At 43.0% G+C, this 25,860-nt stretch overlaps 1 protein-coding gene and 1 long non-coding RNA gene across 6 annotated transcripts in view; one reads left to right on the top strand and one right to left on the bottom strand.

Moving 5' to 3' along the window:
- The window catches only part of JCAD (junctional cadherin 5 associated), a 68,636-nt gene extending 43,537 nt beyond the window's left edge, over positions 1-25,099 (bottom strand). Inside the window, exons 1-3 of one of the 5 annotated variants that reach the window (XM_083704628.1) lie at positions 24,596-25,099; positions 24,338-24,475; positions 15,568-15,721 (exon numbers count right to left, since the gene is read on the bottom strand). The gene's annotated coding sequence lies outside the window, so the exon portion shown is untranslated. The other 4 variants (XM_083704629.1, XM_083704631.1, XM_083704632.1 and 1 more) reach the window with 4 other exon arrangements.
- The window catches only part of LOC310828145, a 582,793-nt gene that overhangs the window by 160,538 nt on the left and 396,395 nt on the right, over positions 1-25,860 (top strand). The gene's annotated exons all lie outside the window — the stretch shown is intronic.

The raw sequence follows: 25,860 nt of genomic DNA on the forward strand, positions 1-25,860 counted from the left end.
GCCCCCAAACTGAGCCACCTGCTCAGCAAGTCCCCGCGCACTGCGCTAAACCAGCACAGCACAGCGACTTGCTTCCGTGGCATCGGAAATCGCGCGTGCGCTCACACACACACACACACACACACACACGCAATCCGGCCCACAAAGGGATCTCCGCTGGAGTGAACCGGCCCAGGCAAGGTAAACCTTGCTGACCCCTGGTTTACATCATGACCAAGGCAGAGGGGAAAAGAGGGGTAAACTTTCCCTATCAGCCCCCTGTGACCCCACAACTGCTATTCATGTTTTCTAAAACAAACTGCACATTAACTGCATCTACATAACACCATACAGTATCTAGTTTAGGACACAATGGGATTCTGCTGAGTGAGTGGTAAGCTTGGAAAATTCTACTCAGGAAGGCTTATATGTCACACTTTCTAAGAAAGAAGGGCCAACGGGCCTCTTCTTGCTCAGTAATGATCTCCAGACATTCAGCTAGGTTTGTATTTTGTAAAACCCTATCCATCCTTTATACAGTTGCAACTGTTTATTAGCCAAGCTCACACTGAGGTGGCATTTACAAGCCATTTGAACCAGCTCCCAGTCTTTTAGCCAAAAGAGAACAGCATTTCCACATGGAAAGCACATAATCACCTACAGCTTAATCTTGAAGGTTAATAAGGAAAGGCACTAAGGAATGTGCTGCTGGCAAAATGAAAATAAAATAAGAAAAACGTAGCAATTAACCTCTTGAAAATGGACTGTTGCATAATGAGAGACTAGAACAGCCCAATTGAAGGCATATCTTGAGGATAAAGGACATCTGTGAAACTCTGCATGAAGGAATAAGAATATATTTATTGTGGAATAAGTGCTTGTGGACCAGTAAAACAGGGATAAGGAAGGGTGCTGCCTGTTATTTCACAGCTGGGATGATAATGTCACCTCCTGAGGTGCTATTTGCCAGACCCCTGTATGCCAAATAAAGAAACTGTTATCAGATACAAACTCACTCAAATAGGTTAACCAGAGGAAGAGGTAGGTTAACGTGCATTATGAGGGTTAAACTGCCACTTTTAGTTTGCAAACTTTCCAAAATGGAACAACCAAAATATGACAAAAAAATAATGAGCAACCTTTTGAAGCATTAGGATTTAGTAAGTCAGATCACGTAGGCAGGGTCCGATTAAGACCTTTAGAGGCCCTGTGCATTTAAAAGATTTTGGTGCCCCCATATATAAATCTAATTCAAAATATAAACAATAACAAACTATCAAATAAAATTGTGTTTTTCGAAATGAAATGAAACCTACAAGAAGATGGAAAATAATGTTGTTCTTTTTTGTATACTTCCACTATTTTTATTTGATCCCCCCCCTCCTACTTTTACTTTTTCTAACCACAAAGCCTTTGCAGTGGCCCTCCAGGGATTCAGGCAGGGCTTGTTCCCAGCCCTACTTAGAGATGTTGAGGATTTAACCTGGGCTCCTTTGCATGTAGAGCATGGGCTCTACCATAGAGCCACAGTGCTTCACCAAGCACCCCACACCAGTGTACTTCTTTGGCCTTTAAATCATCCTCCCTCCCCTGACACAGGGGGATTAGAGTTGCAATTCAAAGATGTCCATCTGCTCCAGGAGAGCCCAAGTCCTATGTATTGACAGCAGCCGGCTAGCAAAAGCCTCTAGAAAAGACTTCTGGAGGTCCAAGGAACTAATGGGAGAAAGGGTAAGGAGTTAGCATGGCACTAAGTTGCAATCCCTTCTCTTGTCTCCTTCTAGTAAGCCTTCTCCATGGTTATGCACTTGCTAGAGGGTTTGGTTGACTGTTGCTCACTTCCTTCCACCTCCAGCTGACCTTTTCAGATTATGCCAACATGGAAGAGGCAGGACTTCCCCACTTTATGTCAGCATGGCCCCCGTGCAGGTGAAATGGAAGATTCACCAGTCCCTCCTGCCATATCCCTGACCAGGGTGGGCCGGCAGCTGACGAAGGGAGGAACACACAGATACACCCCTTTGCAACAATAAAGCATATGATCCACATATCAGTAGGAATTTAAGCAGACTCAGAGGAGCTGGTGCATCTGCATAGGGATCCATTACATAAGTGGCATGCCAGATGAGTGGGCTCTAGCTAGGTTTCTACCTGGAGCGTTTGTTCTTCTCATTCCCTCCCACAGCTTGATATGGGAGATGGTTGGGTAGGTTATTACTCATGTCAGCACAAACTGGTGGTACCAGTCATGCCTCTTCAGTTGAGAAGGAATATTCTGGCTCAAACATTTTTCCCCCTTTACAGCATATGTATGTGATGAGATAATACACATCTGGTGCTGAACAGTCACTGAACTCTGCAAATCTTCCTTTCATAGTGTGTGGGCAGAGCAACTGTATATGGGAGATTTAGAAGCACCCAATCATTGATGTTCTGCTTTAAGCTGGAAGTAGAATAGCAGCCTTCTAGCATTCTGTAGACAAATAAGCAGTCCCGTTTCCCCAAGCCCAAACTATTGAAAGGGGACAATTTTCATTGTGGCCATTAAGTGTGGGTGAACTTCCTTTCATGTACCTCCAATCATGATTCCCCCTGCCCTCCACCAAAGCTGAATTTTGGGAGTGGGGAAGAGAGAACAGGTATAATGGCAGTGCATGTGGAAAAGGAAGTTTCCTAGAGAGAAGAGGCAGATCACAGAGAAGCAAATGGCAAGAGCAATCTATCCTGGGCAGAAAAGCAGGGCAATAGGCCTGGGGAAATTGCACTACTATTCCACATTGTTAAAAAAAGGAAAAAGTAAGCTTTGAACAGCCCCCCCCCCCCAAGTCCTAACCTTCACCTGCTATTTGCCTCTTTATGAAAATTCCTTTAAAAAAAAGAGGTTGGGGGGCTGACCATGAATCTCCAACCATTTACTTTGGCCTTCCGTCCAAAGGGTCTTCATTGCCTTTGGTCTGACCTGCTTGCTTAAGCTTCAAATTTGGATTACACATTATCTCAAGTGCATATTTTCATTCACAGGAGTTGTCAATGCATGAGCAAAGGAACATCCAATCCATCATGTGTTGGAAACTTGGGATTCATGGACAATTATGCACCTGACATCAGAGAGTCATTGGCCCAATTTGCACACAATGCTAAGCCAAACCATGGCTAAGTGTGAACAAGCAAGCATGTGAGTGCATGGCGTGAAGACCACAATTTCATTGGCCACACTTTTTTTTTGTACATTTGTTTTGCATTGTTACAAACATTGATTTGTTTTTGTTTCCTATTCACTGCTTTGGATTATCAAAATACAGTGAAGAAGTCTATACAGAATACAAGAGTCTTGGTGGTCTTCCCTTTATTTCGCCACCTCCAATTCAGTTTCAAAATGAGCAGCAGTTGGAAAAGCTCAGTTAAGTTTACTTTAGCTTTCCTTGCTGTAATGTGATTCCCTTCTTTCCAGGGAAGTGAACTTTGAAGGTGAACAAAACAAAATAATTGTTGGAGGTATCAAAGATTGTTCAACAGAAATAACACAGAAAGTGATACTACGGACCAAAATGTGCTGATATAAGAAGCTAGCTAAGGGGGGAATTCTTCCCCCAGGGAATCCTTGCACAAAGCACACAGGCCTATCAAAGCAAGAAGGATAAGGAAGCTCCTTGTAGGATTCCTTTTGCTCTTTGCAACCTTTGACTAATCTTCTTCCATGGACAAGTGATGCCAAGCAGTGACAGAACTAAGGTCCTGCTGTGCAGGCCAATCAACAGTTCACCCACAGTCCAGACCTCCTTGTTTTATCACTCTCTTAACTGCACTTCTAAATGAGCACAGGGGGCCCATTTCCTACGAAAGGGTAGTGGGAACGAGAATCATTGTCTGCAACTAGAAAGATTTGATTCCAAGCAAAAATACTGGATTGAGATGGATGGAATGTAGTTTCAATTGTGCTCATTTTAAATTTGCTTCATTTTTAATGCCACAGTCTGCTGAAGGCTGTAGGTTAAATATGATTCTCACATATGACTAATTCTTTCTTTGCAATCTGTTTCTGTTTTGACTGCTTGTTGCTCTTATGAGTTTTTGACAGCTTAGTATGCATGTTTTTAGGATGTCAGCTATGGTGAGCTGAACGGAGCTTTTTTGGGAGAGATAGGGTAACAAATGGGTGGGGGAAAATATAAATATTCATAATGTGTGGGTGATCCTGCAGCAGCAGGTAATTTAATCTGCGAAGGGTCAATAGGTCCATCTGCTACACCCCTCTCCAGCCAACTTTCATATGGTGGAAATTAACCTCAGGGTTTTGTGGGGTTTTTTTTTGCTTTGGTGCTGGTTAACTGATTGGAGTCATTTGGGTCTGAGAAAGGTCAGTTGACCCCAGATTATTTAAAGCCCAAACTGATAAATGTAAGCAGAGCACATGACAGACTGCTCCTTGGAAAATAAGTTCTGGTGAGGTGGCTCAGTTGAGGAGTGGAGGTGAGAAGAGAAATTGCAGGGTTCAAGCTACTCGACAGTAGGTAGATTCAAAGGCATATGCAGATACAGGCGTTTCCATCTCTGTATAGGTGGGTATATATGTGAATTGGCAATGCCACATTGACCCACTAGGCAACTATTGAAATAGTGAACTCAGAAAGCGACACAGAGTAATCACACATCTCTGTTGGTTCGGGAGCAAACAATCTTGTTACCAGTTATCAGTACTGTTCATTGTCCAGGTAAACAGATATGGGAGTAAGTTTTATTTAATCTCAGTAAAAGTAATGCCTGTTAGCCCGGGGTGAGCACTTTTGCAAACTGGATAAATACTTCCTCAATATCTTCTGTTGGCTGCAACAGAGTGCTTCTCTAGAGCTTATTATCAGCAGCGGGAGGGCCCTTTGGGCACTATGGAGGGCCTATGCAGGTGTATTTGCATCTGTGGGTGCTATTTTGGTAACACACACCCACCCACCCACCCCAGATTAGCCCTTGTTTTGAAAGCATTTTTAACTATGAAAAACGCTTTGTCCTTCTAAGTAACTTTTAACAAATTGTGTCTTTGGCATCTGACCAAATAACTGGTGCACTTTCAAAAAGCGATTAAAAAACCCCCACAATCCTCTTCAACTTGTTATCACTCTGCATAGCAACATGCTTTATTTTCATGGGTTCCAAATATTCATTTAAGTAACTTTCCAAAGTTAGTTCTGTGTTAAGTTATGCAGCTAAAGTAACAGCAGTTTTGTGGGTAGATGTTTTCCTGACTAATTCTTTGCTCCTTGTGTGTGTGTGTGTGGGGGGGAGAATCTTGCATCCATCTCTCTCTCTCTCTCTCTCTTTCTCATACACACACACACACACACACACACACACTTATTAACCAAGTTTTCATTTTTGCAGGATGCAATCACTCTTTTAGTGAGTAATTCATTATTACAGGCGTAAATTTCAAAGGATTCGAGAATATACAGCTTGACGATTTCAACAGCTTTTTAAAAAAAACTAAATGAAATGAAAAACAAGCTGCACAGAATCTCATTTTAGTGGGACTTGCTCAGCATCATAATCTAGAGGCTTTGGCCTGGTGAAAGTCATTAAGAATTAGGCATCTCAAATCTCTGACAAAATATTCTCTGTCAGGTACTGAGGTCCGAGTACTGATAATAAACCTAGAGCAGGTGAGGAAGCAGGCAGGTAATGTGGAAACAAGGGTGCAAGGGTGGGGAACCTCTGGTCCTGGGACCAAATGTGGTCCTCCATACCTCTTTGCTTGGACCTCCTCAGACACAGCCCCTTACCAGCCCTCCTTTAGACCCTCCTTGAGTGCTTTTCCCTGTTGGGAATGTGTTCTTGAACTCTGATAAAATGTCTCTTGCTTGTCTAGGAGACAGGTGAGAGTGCAGAGAAAGCAGTCTACTAAGGTAAAATTAGTTGCTCCACCCACTTTTGCTTCTGGTCACACTCACTCCTGGCATGTTCATACCCTCCAACATTTATCTGATGAAAATGGGGACATCCTATTCCATCATCATCATCATCATCATCATGTTATTATTTATACCCAGCCCATCTGACTGGGTTGCCCCAGCCACTCTGGTTGGCTTCCAGCATATATAATTAAACATTAAAAAAACTTCTCTATACACGACTGCTTTTAGATGTCTTTTAAAGGTTGTATAGTTACTTATATCCTTGCCTCCATGCCCTCCAACATTTCTCCAATGAAAATATGGATGCCCTAAGGAAAAGCAGGGCATTCAGGGATCAAATCAGAAACCACGACGGCTTCTGTAAATCTGGGACTGTCCCTGGAAAAACATTTGGAGGGTCTGCATGTGGCTGCTGGTGTTTGCCTGGAAGGGAATGTGGATGAACAAGATTTCGCTCCCTTGGCTTGGCAATTCCCCTCAATGAGGAAGTTCCTAGACAGAGTGTTCAGCCAATCTGGAATATCTGTAGTGAGAAATGACAGGAGAGTCCCTCTCAAGCACCACTTGATAGCCAGGAGGATTCTGATTCGTATTATTATTATTATTATTATTATTATTATTATTATTATTACTGTTGATGGTGATTATGAAAATATTGCTTCCAATGAAAACATCTCAATGGTTGTTCTATCTCTAACCAGCTGCAATTTCCTTTCCCAGCCAGCAACCTGGCAGTATAGAGAGTAGAAAACCAGTGCCGGGCATACTGGGGTCCCAATTTAAGACTTTTGGTGCCTCGTCACGCCCTAGTATTGAATGAATCCTGAGTATAAGTGAATCACAAGTGCAAATGAATCCTGAGTATTCTCACCAGCTCCTTTTGCACATGTCCAGTGGAGAATGCACAGCCACAGCTGTATAAAGCCTGAAGCTCTTTGCTCAGGACATCCCCTTTGTTTAGCTAGATTATTCTGAGCTCACAGATCTTCCAGTAGACGCTGCAAGTGCAGAAACGAAAAGCTGGAATAATCGGCACTGACATAATCACAAGATGCTTGGCTGAACATGAGGGATGACTAGGCCAGTGGCTATAAGCATCCCTATGAGGCTAATGTGCCTGTATTGTCGATTCCGGTGAAGAACCCTTTCTCCATCAGAAATTAAACGGAGGGAAAATGTGTCTAACTGCCCAGCCTGTAACTCCCTGACTGTCAAGGTATTTATATTGAACCTGATGGGTGTCCCACTGATTCCAGTTGGCTTGGATCTAACTGCCAATTTCAATTAACTCTTTCCTCGATGGAGGAAAGCCTTTAGAGGAAAATACATTAAAAAGCTGCATCAGAAAATGGCATTTTAATACTAGAATCATAGAATCATGGAATCGTAGACCCCAAGGTTCCCCCTCCCACCATAAGCCTTTCTCTTCACTACCACCATTACCTGCTGTCCTGCTCCTTTTCTGCATCCTTGTAGCACCCATTTGCCTGCTACAATGAAGGAGCTGTCAGTGGCATCTCCTGGTCCTTTTTTGGCTAATACTCCATAGTTTGGGGCAGAGCAAGAGATGCGTGAACAAGGAGGTTGCAGTGGTGATGTGAAAGAGCAGGTGCAGAAGATTCATGTCAGTGGCTGCCTGGCTGGGGTAAAGGCACTTGACAAATACCCAGCCATGCTGATTCTATTTCTGCATAGAACTCACTCTGCTTATCTGCGTGTATTCTGAACAAGAGACCTGACACAGGTGCTTCTAGCCCTTTCATCACCATCTCAGAGGACCTGAGAGAGTTCTTTCAGTTTGTTTGCAGTACACATCAGCCCTGCAGAGCGGAAAACATTTTAATCAACCAGGGGAGGCAGAAATGCTTCTACATACAGTGGTACCTCGGTATGCGAACGGGATCCATTCCGGAACCCGTTCGCATCCTGAACAGAACGTAAGATGCAACAGCGCATCTGCGCGGGTTGCATTTCACCACTTCCGTGCATGCGTGTGATGTCATTTTGACCATCTGTGCATGCGCGAGTGGCGAAACCCGGAAGTAACGTGCTTCCTCTGGTCTAAACCCAGGAAGCTCCATTTTCTAAAGGAGGACCCAGTTATGAAGAATGACTCCACAGTTCCAGAAAAATGAATGCACACAACATGTGCCACTTTCATTTTTTTAAAAAAGAAATGCTAATTAAGGCTGTAAGATACTTGAAAAACCAAGGTTTTGCAAACAATCTGGAAAGCAAGATCACATAAGTGCCTTGTTTTTCTATATATGTAATTCAAGTCCATTTTAAAAGGGCTAACATACTTCTCTGGCAGGTTCCCATAAATATTTTCCACAAAAGTTCATTTTTCCACATGAGCAAACGCTTTCAGTGTGTGTGTGTTTTAAACTAAGTCTTGATATGGAACTTAGAAAATTCTTGGCACTATTGTGTGGAGTTAAAATGACATCAGCTGGACTTTCTATATTGAAACGCAACCACATTTCTTTGTTCTGAACACATCAGCTTTGCATCTTTCATGCAGCTCTTACCAAAAATAGAGTGTGATTACAAAGTGGCCGTCTGTATTCAGAGCAACCCTGACTTGCATGCCACAAAAGTGGGAAACCCTAGGGCAGCATCTCTCTCAATGCAACAAAAAGAAGTACCATCATCATGAAGCAGGGGTGGCGCGTCCCATTTTGCCACCTGGGGCAGAACGGAATGTGCTGCCCTGCCACTTGGCCACCGCAGCCTCCTTTATATGGGTAGTGTGGCGGCACCTGTGAAGCACTGCAATGATGGCGGCTTGCATCATTGTAAGGAAGGGTATACAGTGGTACCTTGGGTTACATACGCTTCAGGTTACATACACTTCAGGTTACAGACTCCGCTAACCCAGAAATAGTACCTCGGTTTAAGAACTCTGCTTTAGGATGCGAACAGAAATCGTGCTCCGGTGGCGCGGCGGCAGCAGGAAGCACCATTAGCTAAAGTGGTGCTTTAGGTTAAGAACAGTTTCAGGTTAAGAACGGACCTCCAGAACAAATTAAGTACTTAACCTGAGGTACCACTGTACTTGTTGATGGAAGTGTGTGCTCAATTCTGACCAAACTAAGCCTCCTATGCTCTACGATTGGTCAGAATCAAGTATACATTTTCCAGACTTAATGCTAAATACATTACTTCTGCTACAGAGCCAACATAGCCGATTTTGTGTCCTGGGCTTTTTAGACACTTCTACCCATATACTGGGACGCGGGTGGCGCTGTGGGTAAAAGCCTCAGTGCCTAGGGCTTGCCGATCGAAAGGTCGGCGGTTCGAATCCCCGCGGCGGGGTGCGCTCCCGTTGCTCGGTCCCAGCGCCTGCCAACCTAGCAGTTCGAAAGCACCCCCGGGTGCAAGTAGATAAATAGGGACCGCTTACTAGCGGGAAGGTAAACGGCGTTTCCGTGTGCAGCTCTGGCTCGCCAGAGCAGCGATGTCACGCTGGCCACGTGACCCGGAAGTGTCTCCGGACAGCGCTGGCCCCTGGCCTCTTAAGTGAGATGGGCGCACAACCCCAGAGTCTGTCAAGACTGGCCCGTACGGGCAGGGGTACCTTTACCTTTACCTTTACCTTACCCATATACTATCTGAAGCCAAAGGGGTGCATTGGTTGCCAGATGTTAAATATATTGGCATTATTTTCAGCTCTCCTAGCCCACTATAATGCTCTGCACTGAGTGTGATCAAACCAGTTGCATTCCCCTAAATCCACCTCTGGCTGTCTGCCTGCCATCTTACTTAAATCTAGTCCAGGGGGTGGCCCTGGCTGTAAGCTTCTTCCTCCTTTTTAGACACTTTATGTGGGGACCAAAGTAGAATTACCGGTAGTTGCCTCTGCCACTGACTCTGGCTCCAACTATTGCTGTTGGCTCTCTGCCTTCTGCCCCACTAGCCTCAATGAGCACCAACCACCACTGAAGATGTGCATACCTCTGCCAGAACTACTGACTTGCTTCACAGCCATGCTACCCATTCTCAGGCAAACAGGAGCCTTGCATCCTTCATCAACCACAAGTCTCATAAAAGCAGTGACATTGAAGATGACATTGAAGACAGGCACCTAACATTTCTAAATACATACAAGTGTGTATTTTAAAGGGAGGGAGATATATATGTTTGTACTACAGAGGTAGGGAACCTTTTTCAATCTAATGGGCCACATTCCCTTGTGGCCAACCAGCCAGGATGCCCCCACATGCCAATGGTGGGGGGGGGGGGAAGAGGCAAAAGTGGGCAGAGCAATGAATGTGCATTGTACAGTAGGCTATATTCTAGCAGTGCAAGATTTAGAGGTTTACACACATATATACATACACGTATCTCCAAGCCAGAGGCATCACAGTTCAAGGACACATTCCAGCCAGGCAGAAGCACTCAATGAGTGTCTGCTGCAGCAAACCATGGAGGAGTTTGGCCCAGGAAGGGCCTGGCTATAATCCCGAGGGCCAACATGTGCAAACACATGATCTTTTTCAGCATGCAGGAAAATTATGTGCATCACATATGTGCATTGCCTGCATTGCATCTCCACACATACTAAGAAAGACTCAATGTGGTGTAGTGGTTAGAGTACTGGACCAGGACCTGAGAGACTAGGGTTTAAATCTCCAAACAGTCATGGCCTTGGACCAGTCACTGTCTCATTTGTATAAATGAGACAGTGCATTTGTATAAATGAGACTATTGTATTTTAATGTTCTGTTGGAAGCCATCCAGAGTGGCTGGGGAAACCCAGCCAGATGGGCGGGGTATAAATAATAATAATAATAATAATAATAATAATAATAATAATAATAATAATAATTAGCCTACATGCAGGTGTCTAAGCATATGGCACCTATGAGGGAGCCCACAAAGCAATTCCCTTTCTTCCAGTTTTGGTTGGTTGTTTTTTTTAATGGTGATGACTGATTGCCAATCCTGAACCAGAATGTGGTTTGAGATTCCCCTCTGATTATCTGCACAGCACGGAGAGGAGGAAGGAGCAGGTACTGTTTGCATAACAGAGTACTATATGGAGAGTTCCCTTAATCCAGCATTTTGCAGAGCTGCTTTGTTATTTGCATTTTGGCATAAAAGAGGTTTTCACCAGAAGCAAACCCTCACTGTGCCTTTGAAAGGAACCCAGCAGACAGAGAGGTGCTTAATTATCTGGCAAGGCTGCATTAAAGAAATACTCTGGAACACAGGGCAGTCTTGTGGTTACTATAACAGCATTAAGACATACACTGTAAACACAGCTAGTGCGATCCAAGTCAGGCACAGCTTTAGCCTTTGGCATAGGGATTACACCGAGAGACCTGGAGAGAGGCTGTGCTGAATATTCAACCAGACAAAACCAGCCAGGAGTGGAGCGTTACTACATCAGATCAACTCCACAGCAGCAACATCCAGTTGTGCCATCGATGTCCCAAGACCCACAAACAGTTTTCCAAACACATTGCCCTCTTCTCCATGTGACACAGGAGTGCTGGTTTGCTCCTATCTGCTCAGGGTACTGGGATAATTTCACTCAGGTTGCATGTACAGAAATAGCCACAAGACCAGCTGTGAACAGTTCAAAGCCTTTGCCACTAAACGCTTCTCATAATAGCAACAGCAGTTTTGTGGCCACATTCACACACACGTAGACGGCAACACTCTCTCTCACACACACAGAGCCCAGAAAATCATTACCTTGAATGCAAAGAGGAGACACCTCGCTTTCCTCTCATGGATCGGAAGAAGCAGGATTTTTAAAAAGCCACCCTAACACAGACCCGCCTGCTGAGAGTTCTTTCAATCCCACTTTGGCTAGCGACTCTAAGTTTGTGCTCTGAATAGAGGCTGTGTTATTTTAACCGCAGGATTTCTAGTCATGGGGGAGGAGAGATGGATTAGGTACGTTTGCAATCTAATGCTCAGCATTCAATGCTGGAGAAATGAACCAGCCCTAAAGCTTGACGGAAAGGAGAACTTTGTGTCGAGAGATACATTTCAAGAGACCCTGCAAGCCAATTATGGCTAAACTAACATGCTAAGGAACTGTAAAATTCCAGAGGAGTAAGATAACATAAGCTTGTGTTCTTTCCTAAATAAAAGGCATGTGTGGAATTTCATGCCAGAGACTGACATGAGGGAGGCTGAGCAGATGTGCTCAGTGCGGGTCAACCTCTGTCTTGATACCTGAGCATACCTGACCAAGAAGCATGCCCAACACCTGCTAAAATGGGTTTCAGCAGCCAAATCATCCATTTGTGTGGGACTAGGGGAGAAATTTGATGCAGTCCACATTTAAATTCACACTTTCTGAAACAATACACTGACAGAAATGCAGCCAACTTGTGAAATTCACGCTTCTCCGAAGTTTGCAATGCAGTTCTCTAGATAAATAATGCTTATAAAGGTGCATATGCTACCATTAAGTGTGTATAAAAATGTACATGTTAGTGAAAAAGAACAAACAGAAATGCATTATATTGGAAAAATGCTTTGCAAAATACGCACATTAAGCAAAATTCCACCCAAAGATATATACTAGGAGAAATCTGCGCTAAAATGCTGGTGAAGTTTCATAACGACTAAAATATATATATTTATGAATGGATACAGAAATATGGAGAACTGAGCTGAAGACTGGGAAAATGAGAAACAGAAGGAAACTAAAATGGATAGATTCACCTATCCTTACACTTGGGGCATGTCCACGTGTTCTTGCCCTCTCAACTCAGTGCATGTCAGGGACTGGCAGGATGCTGACGAGTGTGCACTGGGGAAAGAGGGGCAGAGTCTGACGTGGGAGAGGGGGGCAGTGATGGGGGGGGACTGTACCAGCCAGAAGAGAAGAGTTGGAGGCTGGGAAGCTTCAGAGCTAGAGGCTGGAGCACAGGGTGGGTCAGAAGAAGAGGTGGAAAAGGCAGGTCAGGCAAGTGAAGTGGCTGTTGCTTCCCCACCCTCTCCTGAACCAGGAGGGGATTGAAAAGGGATGAGCGGAGGAAGCTTCCATGCAGGCACAGCCTCTGGCTGCGTGCTTACAACCTGCCAGGGGAAAATACATAAACGGGTGGAGGGGGGGATGGTCCTCTGTTGCTGCAACTGCTCCATAGAGCAGTGTTTTTCAATCTTTTTTGGGCAAAGGGACACTTGTTTCATGAAAAAAATCACGAGGCACACCACCATTAGAAAATGTTAAAAAAATTAACTCTGTGCCTATATTGACTATATATAAAGTAATTCTCTTGAATAGGAATCAAATAAACACAAAGAAAGTATTTTATAATTACTTTATTATGAAATAGTAAGTAAACAGAAATATGAAAAATTATAAAATACTTTATTTTTAAATCTTTCGAATTTTTCAATTTTCCTCACGGCACACCAGGCAACATCTCGCGGCACACTAGTGTGCCGCGGAACAGTGGTTGAAAAACACTGCCATAGAGCACAGACCTGGAAATAGCTGATTGATGTGCATAGGAACCCAGAGCTGCAGAAATGGCTGCAAATGTTTTCTTTGATGTGCCATGTGCATTCCTTTGGCTGGGGGGATCCCTTGACCGTGCAGAAATGCACAACAGGGTGTTTTGTGTGTCACCAATTGAATATTTCCTTTGTGGCTTGCTCATATTTTGGGAGATTTGTCCATAATTGTCAAGGCTGAGTTGCAGGCAGGTGGGTGATTGGGGGGAAAACTCAAGAGTGTCATTGCTCCCATAGGCACAATGTGACTAGGGCAAAGGGCTTTGGGCCAAGCGGTTGTGTGGACAGGCCCTAAAAGGGCACATTGCTACAAATGCACCTATTAGACTTCTGTATTTGGATGCTAGAATGTAGGCAAGATCTCCTGACTTGCAAGAGGAAGGAAGCAGCTAACATGTCTTAACACAGACATGTGTACCAGAAATAATTACAGACCTAATTAAATGCAAGGATGAAATTGTTCCTGCAAAACTAGTTTGGAACATCTGGATTAGATCCCAGGCTTAAGATAATACATGCCTGATGTCGTGCTATTTCATGGCAATACAGCTTTGGGCTTCTGTACACACCTCAGAAGCAATTGTTAAAATCCATAGCCATTAATAGCACCCTGTCTTCCTAAGATGAATGCTTTTAAAAAATAAACAAATAAAAACACACACACACATACATGAATTTGAGGGAGCAGTGGGGGGAACACACACAGCGAAAGCGAGGATCAACTTTAATCCGTCTTTTGAAACAAAAACACTTGGGCTTAGTTCCATTGAGAGCAAAATCCAGATCTATAAATAAATAAGCAAGTCCTATGAAAAACCGCTCATGGTGGGGCATTGTTTTGCCCGCCCCTAAAATGCAAGCATCTCTTTAGTCACAGGCAGAGCACAGATGCCAGAATGCTCTGCTACCAGTGTAAGAAGGAAAGGACAGCAAATCCCATTGAAACCACAAGGGGGATTTAAAAAAGGCTGAATAGGCGGCAATTACCTACCCTGGAATCAGGCCAGCATGTCAAGACTAATACCCTTTACTCTTGAGAAAAATGACATGGTGGAGAAGAGCCAGTCCTTTGCTAGTATTTAAGCCTAACACACATAGAGCTCCTTTGATATTCTAAAGAGCATGCTCCAATTAAGCGAAGGGCTCAAATCTATTTAATTATCATTGCAAAACTGTTAAAGAAATTTCAGCGCAAAGCCTCAGCTGCCCTTTTACTCCACCTAGTGGCCAGAGGAATTTGTTGCTCAGTTTCTTAGAGGGCAAAAGGGAAACTCCAGCAGGGAGATGTTTAACGGAGTCCCCTGCCTTTCCCTTTTTCATTTGAAAGCAGCATCTTAGTTGGATCAGGGTCACAGTGCAAGGGAACAGGGAGTTAGCCCTTAACCCCTATATTGCTTTCCAATACTAAACAGCCCTCTGAAGCTGCTTTATTCCATTAAGTATAATGATAATTGTCTGTTGTCCAAGTCAAGGCAAGTAGCAGCGGGGAGTAAGGGGGTGTAGATTAAGGAAATGGCTAAAGGAGGAAAGCATTACAGAAACAGACACACGTCCCTGGCTCCTGCAGGATTAGGCTATCTATGAATACTAGCCAGGATGGCTATGCTCTACCTTCACCATTGGAGGCTGTATACTCCTGAATGCCATTACAGTGGTACCTCAGGTTACAAACACTTCAGGTTACAGACTCTGCTAACCGAGAAATAGTACCTCAGGTTAAGAACTTTGCTTCAGGATGAGAACAGAAATCACGTGGCAGCAGCGGGAGGCCCAATTAGCTAAAGTGGTACCGCAGGTTAAGAACAGTTTCAGGTTAAGAACGGACCTCTGGAACGAATTAAGTTCTTAACCCAAGGTACCACTGTATTATTATTATTATTATTATTATTATTATTATTATTATTATTTGCTGGGAATCCCAGGAAGGCAGAGTGCTATTGCGCTCCTATCCTGTTTTGGGATTTACTCGAGCAAACGGGAATTCTACCCCAACACGCAAGGTAATTATGAAACAAGTTGGGATAAAACCTGAAATCCTATGCATGTTAACAAGTATCTGCTAAGAAGAATTTAGTATAACAAATTAGGTAGTCATAAATAATAAGGATGTGATTAGTAAACTTGATAAAATAAACCCAACATATGGAATGTATAAAAACTGTACTGAACATCGGACTATAACAAAATGCTTTCTGACCAGATGGGCTTTTGGATGGATCTAGCAGGCTCTTCTAATGTTCTTAAATGAAAGGTTAGAAGGTGCAATTGTGGATTCCAGTGCCTCTTCTGACTTGGCCCTCACTCTGATAAATTTGAATGCTTTTCCAACCAGGGTGGGCCCATAGAGGCACCTGCGGCGGGGGGGGGGGGGAAGCAGCAACATATTAATCTTTCATGTATATTCGTGTTTCAGCTTTTCACAATGATTTCTTTTCAGCGTGGAATTATTAGACGTGTTTTCAAAATGGGTAGGTGAAAACTCAGGTGTCAGGTAGGAAATACCAGCTAAGGTGGAGAGAAAGTGGCATGGAGCTTTTCTAGACATGCCTTCCGTTGACTTTAGTTCCCTCGCCTGGAATGAGGAACAGAATGGAACTTGAAACGAAATATAGAATTTCTCTAGTTTATGGGCTAGCAAGATTAATCACCAGAACAAGATGGTAAGTGTCTCACACCCACATTCTGACATATTTTTTCACAGCTATGTGGGATGCTAGCAGAGATGGGATAAGTCTTGTTTTCCAAGCAATCAAAGACCAGGCACACCCACTGATTTGAAGCACAACGTCAGTTTTAATTAAGAATAAGAATATTATATTTGGCAGGCATGGCTAGATAAAGGCCTCAATTGGACACCATTGTAAACCAGAGGTGAGGAAGCTTCCAGAGGCCACAGACCAGTAGTGGGTGGAGTCAGGGACAAAAGTAAGCAGAGCAATTAATGTAAATTTTACCCTTGCGCTATAGGCTATTTTCTACACACACTCAAGCATCTCTCTAACCTCCATCTAGGCAAGCGAGAGGCATTATCAAAGGTCAAGGACGCATTCCAGCCAGGCAGGATGTAAAGCAGGGCCAGTGAGGGGTGTGGCCTGAGAATAGGGGGTGTGGCCTTTGGAGAGCTCCAATGATCAGATGGAGAGACCTGGAGGGCCACAGTGGGTTACTGGGCCTGAGATACCCCATCCCTGTGATAAACAAGAGATACTGTAACATTCTACCACAATCATATTTGCACTGGGAGGAAACAAACAATGACCTCAGGCTGAGTGTTACATTTGAATCAGGGATCATGGTTTCTTTTTCTACAACAAACCATGATCAGCAAACCTTGGCTACAGATCATGGCATATTGAAAGCATTATCCAGCACTCTTCAAAGGAGGAGGCTGACCAGGAGCAGGGGAGGTAGTTAAGTTAAACAGATCGAAGGATGAAGAGAATGGGAGAAAAGTCACACTGGGTGGGGAGCATTTCCTTGTTACAGAAAGCCCTGCTTTCAAATATTTAACGGGGAAACCACCCACACTTTTTACATTTTTTCTCCAAAGTCATGTTAAGCTGGAAGTTCTGACTCTTCAAATTCCACAGCAGATATCATTTGGCACTAGAGTTATGTGTTCGTTAGCACAATTCCAGCCATGTTATTTTCCAGAGCCCTCTGCTCAAAAGGTTTGAAGTTTCACGGACACCAATGAATTTGTCAACATCATATCCATGTCAATATCTCAGCTTTGTAGATAATGTATTAAGCCACTGAATAATTTGCTTAGGGGTAGTCATTATCTCAAAGAGTTTCATTCTCCTCCATTAGTGGCAGCTTATTTTTATGCTTGCTTCCTTCCTTCCCGCTTTTGTCCCAGTAGATTATTTGATACATCAGCATTTTAAATAAACCAAGAAACTGGGGTAACCCAGACACTATCATCTAGCCACCATTTGCCTCTTTAAATAGCACTAATGACATCAGAACTTTCAAAAATAAAGTTCTTTCTTTGCTGAACTAGCAGGCACTGCCTTCATGGATAATGAACTGGAGGTTAGATGCAACCTGACTGATTTCTATAGCTCTTGAAGTCATAGGACCTACAGATAATTTATTTATCATTATTTATTTATAAAAAATATTTCTATACCACTAAATGATAAAAATATATCAAAGTGGTTTGCAACATTAAATGATTATTTTTCAAAAACAAAAACCATGCAATAAAAGGATAAAAGGCTAAAACAATTTTAATGCAAAAAGGTTTAAAATGTGCATCAATAAAATTAAGAGGATGAACTCTTAATTGGTGAAATAGGAAAGGGGCACATGAGGAGGTGACCAGCCTGCACCTCCATGTTATCTCCCCAGCATGTTGTGTAAAATATGTGATGTTGCGTTGCCTTATATTAAGAATTTCCTGGCCACCAACAAATTGGATTGGATTGGAGGAGATGTCATGGCATGTGTCTGTTTCATTGAGCTTAGTGGAAACAGATATGGGGAGGGATGCAAGTCAATGTCAGCCACACATATCCCCATATTACCATGTGAGGCCCTGAAAGCCAGGGAGGGGGGGTGTGGGTGTGGCTGGCTCCTACAGGCCAAGTAGAGAGGCCTGGAGGGCTGCATTTGACCCTGCACCTGAAGATCACCATTGGTGCTTTCCACAATCCCCATGCTGATTTGTTACCTGGTTCAGCAGAAAAGGTAAGGTTCCTCAAATTATTTATATTCATTTATTTAGGGGGGGGGGGAATTATACACCGCTGTATCATAAACATGTTTCACAGCAGTTTACAACAATAGGAAAACAAAACCAGACAGTAAAACCACAAAAAGTTAAAAACAAGTTTAAAGCGTAAGAAACAAACAAATAAATTCTATTATGCCTCCTTCTTTCACACACGAACACAGCCCCTGGACAATGGCTTCCCATTTACGGTATGTCTCGGCAGTGGTTGCAGTTGGTGCATGTAGAGTTATTAGAGGAACGGAAAGTCATTGGTTTCTGGTCTTGTAACTCCCCTGACCAGTTAGGCAGCCTTAGGGGTGACATTGTGGGTTCTGTGTGTTTGGCAATTGACAGGATGAAGCTGCCTGAGTGTTAGTACTGTGTGGCTGTGGTACGTCCCTGGGGGTTCTGGTGCCAGGGCACTGGGGAAGTTGCATTAGCAGACTGGTATCTGTGGATCGTGGCCCACTCTTCTAAACTTCTAATGTAAGCTTCTCCCCCTTTTCAGAAATTGATTCATCCAGCTTCTCTAAGGCAAAACGCTGGCACTGCAATAGTCCCTTCCCATGAGATATAACATAGCTTCCAATATTTAACTAGGAACTGAAAAAAGCATGATGAGAAATGAATACCAAACAAAAACAGTCTGCCTTCTGTTCTTCCCAACTCAGAATTTCAGAAAAAGAAACCACCCCATGTGTTTTGCTTAATTAAGAGCTGAAGACTCAGGTATCAATCTATTTTGATAAGTACACTATTAAGTATCTACTTTCTGCAGAAGGAAAATATTTTTGTTTTAAGTGAGACTTTTAGAAAAGAACGTTGGTCCTAACCATACGGTGTTTAAAATTAATCACAAGGAAATTGTGGGGGATATCACAAAACTGCTCGGAAGTAGGTTGCAGTTTTCTATGTAAGCAGGCGAATTTGCTTTAAATATGTATTTGACTCAGAAATACAAAACCAACCAACCAACCAACCAACCAACCAACCAACCAAAACACTCCTATCAAAGCTGATGTTTTGCTCATTAAAAAGTACAGACACTTTTTAATAAATGACATCAGTAAATAAACTGCTTTTATTTTGATGTACTGTAGAAATGGTTTGTGTTTTCACGTGTTCTAGAATTCTTGATTCTGGGATACCTATGCAGAATATCTGTCAGGAATGAACACTGGAATTATGTAATGAAAGCGGAGTGATAAGGGAGTGGAATGATAAGAATCAAACATCTTCACAGAGAAATGAGCATCAAAAGGTATTGTTTATTTAGCAATATAAAAAGAGGAGAGCAAAAACATCCCATCACCACAAAATATTTCCACATTTAGAAACATGGCAAGAAATTATTGAATTAATTGACTTCTGCTATGCTCCTATAAGGGACACAGGTGGCGCTGTGGTCTAAACCACAGAGCCTAGGGCTTGCTGATAAGAAGGTCGGTGGTTCAAATCCCACAATGGGGTGAACTCCCATTGTTCGGTTCCAGCTCCTGCCTATCTAGCAGTTCAAAAGCACGTCAAAGTGCAAGCAGATAAATAGGTACCGCTCCGGCGGGAAGGTAAACGGATTTCCATGCGCTGCTCTGGTTCGCCAGAAGTGGCTTAGTCATGCTGTTCACAGAAACTGTCTGCGGACAAACGCCGGCTCCCTCGGCCTATAGAGTGATATGAGCACCGCACCCCAGAGTCGTCCGCGACTGGACCTAATAGTCCTTTACCTTTACCTATGTACCTATACAAAAAAATATATACATTAAGAAATGAAACAAATGAATCTTCTCTCCAAAGGAGAAAGATAGTGGGATTTGTTTCTTTCTGGCAGGTCTCATTTCACCAGGTGATACTAGCTAGGCTTATTTCTGGGGACTCTTTTGTACTACATGCAACAAAACAGAACATAAGACTCACTCTTGCAGTGCTTCCAAACTGTCACTATTGGGGGGGGGGTGATTCAATCACATACTGGCAAATTTAGGTTGTGCAATTTTGTCCTCTTGCACAACAAACCCACTTCCTCCAAAATAGAACTGTTTGCAATGAGAAATGTGACAGGAAAGTGTGGGATGTATCATCGTCAGAATAAATGTTCATCGAAAAGCCAGTGTCATCTGGTCTCCCTGCAAACAAATCAGGATGAATTCTCAATAAACAGGTTATCTAGAAGTGCCATGCTTCTTTTTTTGTGCTTCCTGTGTGGGAAATGCACAAGTTTCCACTTCACACATTGCAACAAAAGTCAATTGTGCTTCCATTGAGGGGGCGGCACTTCCCTTAATATCTGGAAGAGACCTCTGTTTCATTTCTGTTAGCCAGAGACTAGTGACAACTTGCCATTTTCATACAGTTGTAGGGAAACACTTCAAACACTGCCCCAGGAGAACTCTCTTCCTTAGAAGACTCTGGGCTGTTTCAAATGCTCCACATTTCCAGACCTGAAAGCACTTCCCCGTATGAAATGGGGAAAACCATATAGGAAAGGTCACCATTCACATATATTTCATCTACTTTACTACATATAAAAGCTGCTTTGTAGGAAATGCATAACATTTGGAGGAGTACCCAGCCAAAGGTAAACCTCAACCTTTTTTCAGAAGCAATGTAAACCTTTTCATTTCGCTTTTGGTGAGCAGGATTAAGCTGTTAGAAAAAATTCTGTTTGGTGTTTCGGAAGGGGGTCTGATTTTTATCTGGTGCTGTTATTTTAAAACTATGACCCACTGGAGGTCCTAGGGATGGGGCAGGCTAGAAATGGAACTACATGAAATATATAAATTATTCCATGCATAACTAAATGAGAATATTTATGGAACTCTGTGAACCATAACCTAATTCCACCAAAGACGCAAAGTGAAAACATACCGTACTTTGCAAGCCAGCGTACTTTGTTATTCTCCATGGGAAAGCCGCCACATTTTTAGTCACTGCAGAACTAACAAGTTTATTAGTATAGAAGAGTATGCTAGAGTTCATGCCTTGTCCACCCCAGGATTAATTCAGGAAAAGACTATTTCTTTGCTCAGAATATTTATACCTGCCACTGATAAAGGAGCTTCCAAACATGAATGTATGTTGGAATTGATGTTGCTCAGGTCCATAACTTTCTTTTGTAGCATCCACGTGATGCCATTGTCATCAAAACACCAGATTTTACTTTTTTATATATATTTAATTTAGATACATTGGAACCTCAGCTTTCGAACGTAATCCGTTCTGGAAGTCTGTTTGAATCCCGAAACATTTGAAAAGCGAGGATCAAAGGGCTGCCAGCAAGTTCAATGGGGAAATTTGAGAAACACACCTCAGAAGCCGTTCGACTTCCGAGGTGCATTTGAAAATGGAAGCATTCACTTCCGGGTTTTCGCCATTCGGAAACGTTTGGCAGCTGAGGCGTTCGAAAACCGAGGTTTGACTGTAATTACTTACCATGGAAAATCCAGTAAGTAAAGATAAGATATTAAACATCCACAGTCATTGTTGGTTTGGAAGTTCATGAGCACATTTGTAAGCGGGCGTTTTGTCATGTGCATTTCATAGGTGGTCTCTTTCAACACTTCCCTACTTCCGTTTCCTTTAATTATCACCGAAACACAACTTACCCATTTTGTTTCCAGCTGCCCCCAATACCAAACATAATGCCAGTTGTTGTATGCCAAAGTAATACCCAGAATACAGGAGATATTGTCCATATGAAAAACGTGGGGTTTACCTGGAATACATTAACTGCAGCACACATACATTCGACTGATAAAAATAATAAGACAGGGGTCTTGTTCAAGATTTCTTTATCACCTTTGCACGAGACCTCACTGTTACAAAGCCAAATGGAAATAGATATTATCCCTCTCCCAGAAAGCACAAGCCTTCATTTTGCCCACTATGATAACTGCCCACTATGTATTTTCACATTGCCAGGTTACAGATAAGGAAACAAATCGCAAGGAGTACACACAGGTTGTACAGTAGAGCACACAATTCAGAACAGTAAAGAAGCAAAGCAGAGTGAAACCAGGGCTCTTCTCATCAAGGGTAAAATGAGCTACAGCTATTTAACAGCAAAGAATTAAATAGCACAAAGGTCACGTAGACCTCAATGTCAATTCAGCATTAAAAGCTCTGGGTGAATTCATAACAAGAGAAAGAGACTAAACTACAAGAAGCATAACTTGACTTGCACCGATTGACTAACAGAAATCCTAACAATCCTACTGGGAAGTAAACCCTATTGAATTCAGTGGGGCTTACCCCCGAGCAAGTGGGGTTAGGATCGCAGCCTATGTTTTTGCATGGCATTTCAACCTAAGTGGGGAACATGCTGAATTTCAAGGAGAACTCTGTAAAATGCTGCATAGTTGGCAAGAATGGTAACTACAGAGAAATGCAGAGCATGTTTGAGTCCATCAAAGTTACCACAGGCCCCAAAGAAATATAGTTGTGGTACTATAAAACAACACTGCCCTGTTTCCATCCTCCAAAAATCTTGTGGAATGTTAGAAGAAATAATATACATCTCTAATATCCTCAACATTATGATACAGTGGTCTATTTAACTGCACCAAGAGAAGGCCCACAGCTGTAATTTCAGCCATCAAATTTCCTGGGTTTGCAAGCTTAAGCCAGATGCTCAGGTTTGTTTTTATGAGGGAGTAATATATAACATCACTGATGCATGCATGATTTTATAAGGGAAAGGTATGTTCGTTGTATATGAAATGGTGCCTCATTATGATGTTGCCATTTGTGAGCATAAGGTACCGAGCAGAAAAGATTCTTCAAAGTACAGTGGTACCTCGGGTTACATACGCTTCAGGTTACAGACTCCGCTAACCCAGAAATAGTATCTCAAGTTAAGAACTTTGCTTCAGGATGAGAACAGAAATCGGGCTCCGGTGGCGCAGCAGCAGCGGGAGGCCCCATTAGCTAAAGTGGTGCTTCAGGTTAAGAACAGTTTCAGGTTAAGTATGGACCTCTGGAATGAATTAAGTACTTAACCTGAGGTACAGTCTTCTAAAGGTTGAAGAAACTTGTGAAGCATATAAGCACCAATGTTTTCATGGTGGTGTGTTACAGTGGCTGCGGTGGGGGGAGGACGGCAGTCACAAAACTCACAGGTGACCTCAGTCTAGTGGCTACCTCGCAGGAGTGATGTGAGGATAATAGGAGGGATATGTACGCTGCCCTGAGATTATTGGAATGTGGTATAAAAATGCAATGTTTAAACCTGCTTGATTGCCCCCTCTTTTTTTTTTACAGGTTTCTCTATATTTTGTGAGGTAGGGCAATAGCGAAATGCAGACTTCTGTTTTGAAAGGAATTGTACTCTCCATTTGTTATTGGAGATGAGTTTGAGTAAGGAATCATCAGTGCTTAGTACTAGAAAATGCAGTATTAGGCCTCAGACCAGAGAGGTGATAAAGCGTGAAGTGATTTGAGGATGTGCAGACTGTGTCTTCCTCGCAGCGCCGAACAAGCACAGTGAACAATTCCTAGATCACATCTGCCCCATGCCTATGGCTTCCTCCCAAAGAAGCCTGGAAACTGTATGTGTTAAGGGCGCTGGGAATTGTAGCTCTGTGGGGTGTAAACTACAGTTCCCAGGATTATTTAGGGGAAGCCATTGTGTGTGGGTGTCACCAACGTGCCTGAAGGCCATGGGATGTGATTCACCCTACCATTTTCACACAGTGTTTTGCTTTCTAGGATGTGGTAGCTTGTGATGCAACCATACAGAGCTTTCCAATCCCAACTTCTTCACCGCAGAAAAAACTTGAGAGGGTCAAAACTCAAAAACGGGTCACGCAAATCAGTTCTTCTCTTGATGAATCCCCACAAATTGCTCCCTCCAATAACCTCAAACAAACAACATCCCCAAAATGGATGCCGCTTTGCTCTGTACCTGGCGGTGACTTGCCAGGTCCCAACTCCCTGAACTTCTGAACTCTTCTTAATTCTGTGTACCTGGTTAAAATCACTTGGCGCTGTGTGGGGACGGGATCCAGGCCTACTGACAGCAGCATTTAATGAGCCCTCGCCCCGTTCTCGGCTTGAGGGAGTGAGAGAGACAGAAGGGATTCTGGTGGCCTTCCTGGGGCCTTTTAGCATTTCTGAACGATGAAAATGCAAGAGAGCAGAACGTACACATTTTTGAGTGAAGCGATACATGTGTTTAGCCCCTTCATCTGGCAATACATCTTAAGTTTGTTTGGATTGTTTTTTTTAAAAAGACAAGGCAGTAAGATTTTACCTGAGTAGGCCCATCCATTAGGAGTTGCCCTGGGCAACCAGGACACAGAAGGTGATTTATCTTCCTGTTTTCTTGTGCAGCATGACAGTAATATTTCAATGACCATCTTTCCCTTTCGTGCTTCGACAGCTCAGCAAACTGAGGAGGAAAGTTAAGCAGCATTTGGTCAAACTGTGCCACAAAAGCGTTTTTCTAAAAAGGAGACTGTGTGGGTGTTTGTGTGGGTGTGTTTACAAATACAAATTGAGCACCCCTTACCTCAGAACAAAGATCTTGAAGAACATGAGCCAGTGCTTTTGTTAGGTCCCCATCTAGATCTCTAAAACAGATATTTCTTGAGGCAGACATTCTTCCCCTGCCCACTGCATACTTTCCAACACTTTGAAGCCAAAATCTGGGGCACTGTCTTCCCAAACGTAGCCTCCTCATTTTTTTATTGCAAAAGCACAGCGACCATTTTGGTTGCTGTGATCTTGCGAAATTTGTATCACGGTTTCCCCACCCAAAAAAACACTTTTTGGGCACAGTGCCCCAAAAACATGCATTTTGGGGTGCCACATTGCGGCCCCAAAAAGTGGTTTTTTTGGGGTTGCTTGGTGAATTTGCTTGGGATCACAGCAACCAAAATGGCCACCATTCTCTCATGATGGAAAATAGGATGTCCCTTTAAATACAGCTCAGCCTACAGATTCCTGCTCTCTTCCTTTTCCCATGGGCTGGGCCAGGGACAACCAACTTGGTGCCTTCCAGATGTTGTTGGATTATAGCTCTCATGATCTCTGGCAAATGACCATGCCAGCTAGGGATGATGGGAGCTGTAGTCCAATATTATATGGGTTGGTTACTTCTGGGCTAGGAGAAAAAATCCTGCTTGTAGGCCTGTGTTTAGAGCCCTGCCAGGTGCATTGCCAACATCTTATACGGCACCTGAATAAGCAATCAAGATTCAATAGACAAAACAACATCTTGACATGATAGGTGTGATGTTAGTAGGAACTAAAGTGACTTAGAAATTGTTATATGGGGGAAATCATTTCTGGGTAAGATCATTAGGGAAGTTGAGGAGTACCTGACTAATTTCAGTTTAGTATGTACTTTTGGTAGCAGGGCACTACTGTGTAAAGTTTGTTCCTTCTAATCCAGTCTGTGGATGATTTATAATCTTGCAAACACTACAGTGGGTGGGTCTCTTTACAACATGATTAAACCAGACAAGATCCCTTTCTCCGCTTTTATTTTCCTCTGACTGGCTTCTCCTTTTCTGCATAGCCAAGCTTTATACAATCATGCTGTCTTCAGAAAGGCAACAGATAAGTCTTGCAAACACATATGAACTCTATTTCACTCTAGTTTTCTGAAGAGTCCCTTTTACCATCTGCTTTCTTTGAAATCTAGACTCTTGCATGTAGATTGTTGATACTAACAATAAACATTAGTGTCTGCTTAGAAGAAATGGTAATTACCCTTTACAAATAGGTGATGATTTTAGTGTCTTCTTCCCAGACGGAGAATTCATTGTTTAT

This window comes from Podarcis gaigeae (genome assembly GCF_964106915.1).
Source record: "Podarcis gaigeae genome assembly, chromosome: 12".
Taxonomy (NCBI): domain Eukaryota; kingdom Metazoa; phylum Chordata; class Lepidosauria; order Squamata; family Lacertidae; genus Podarcis; species Podarcis gaigeae.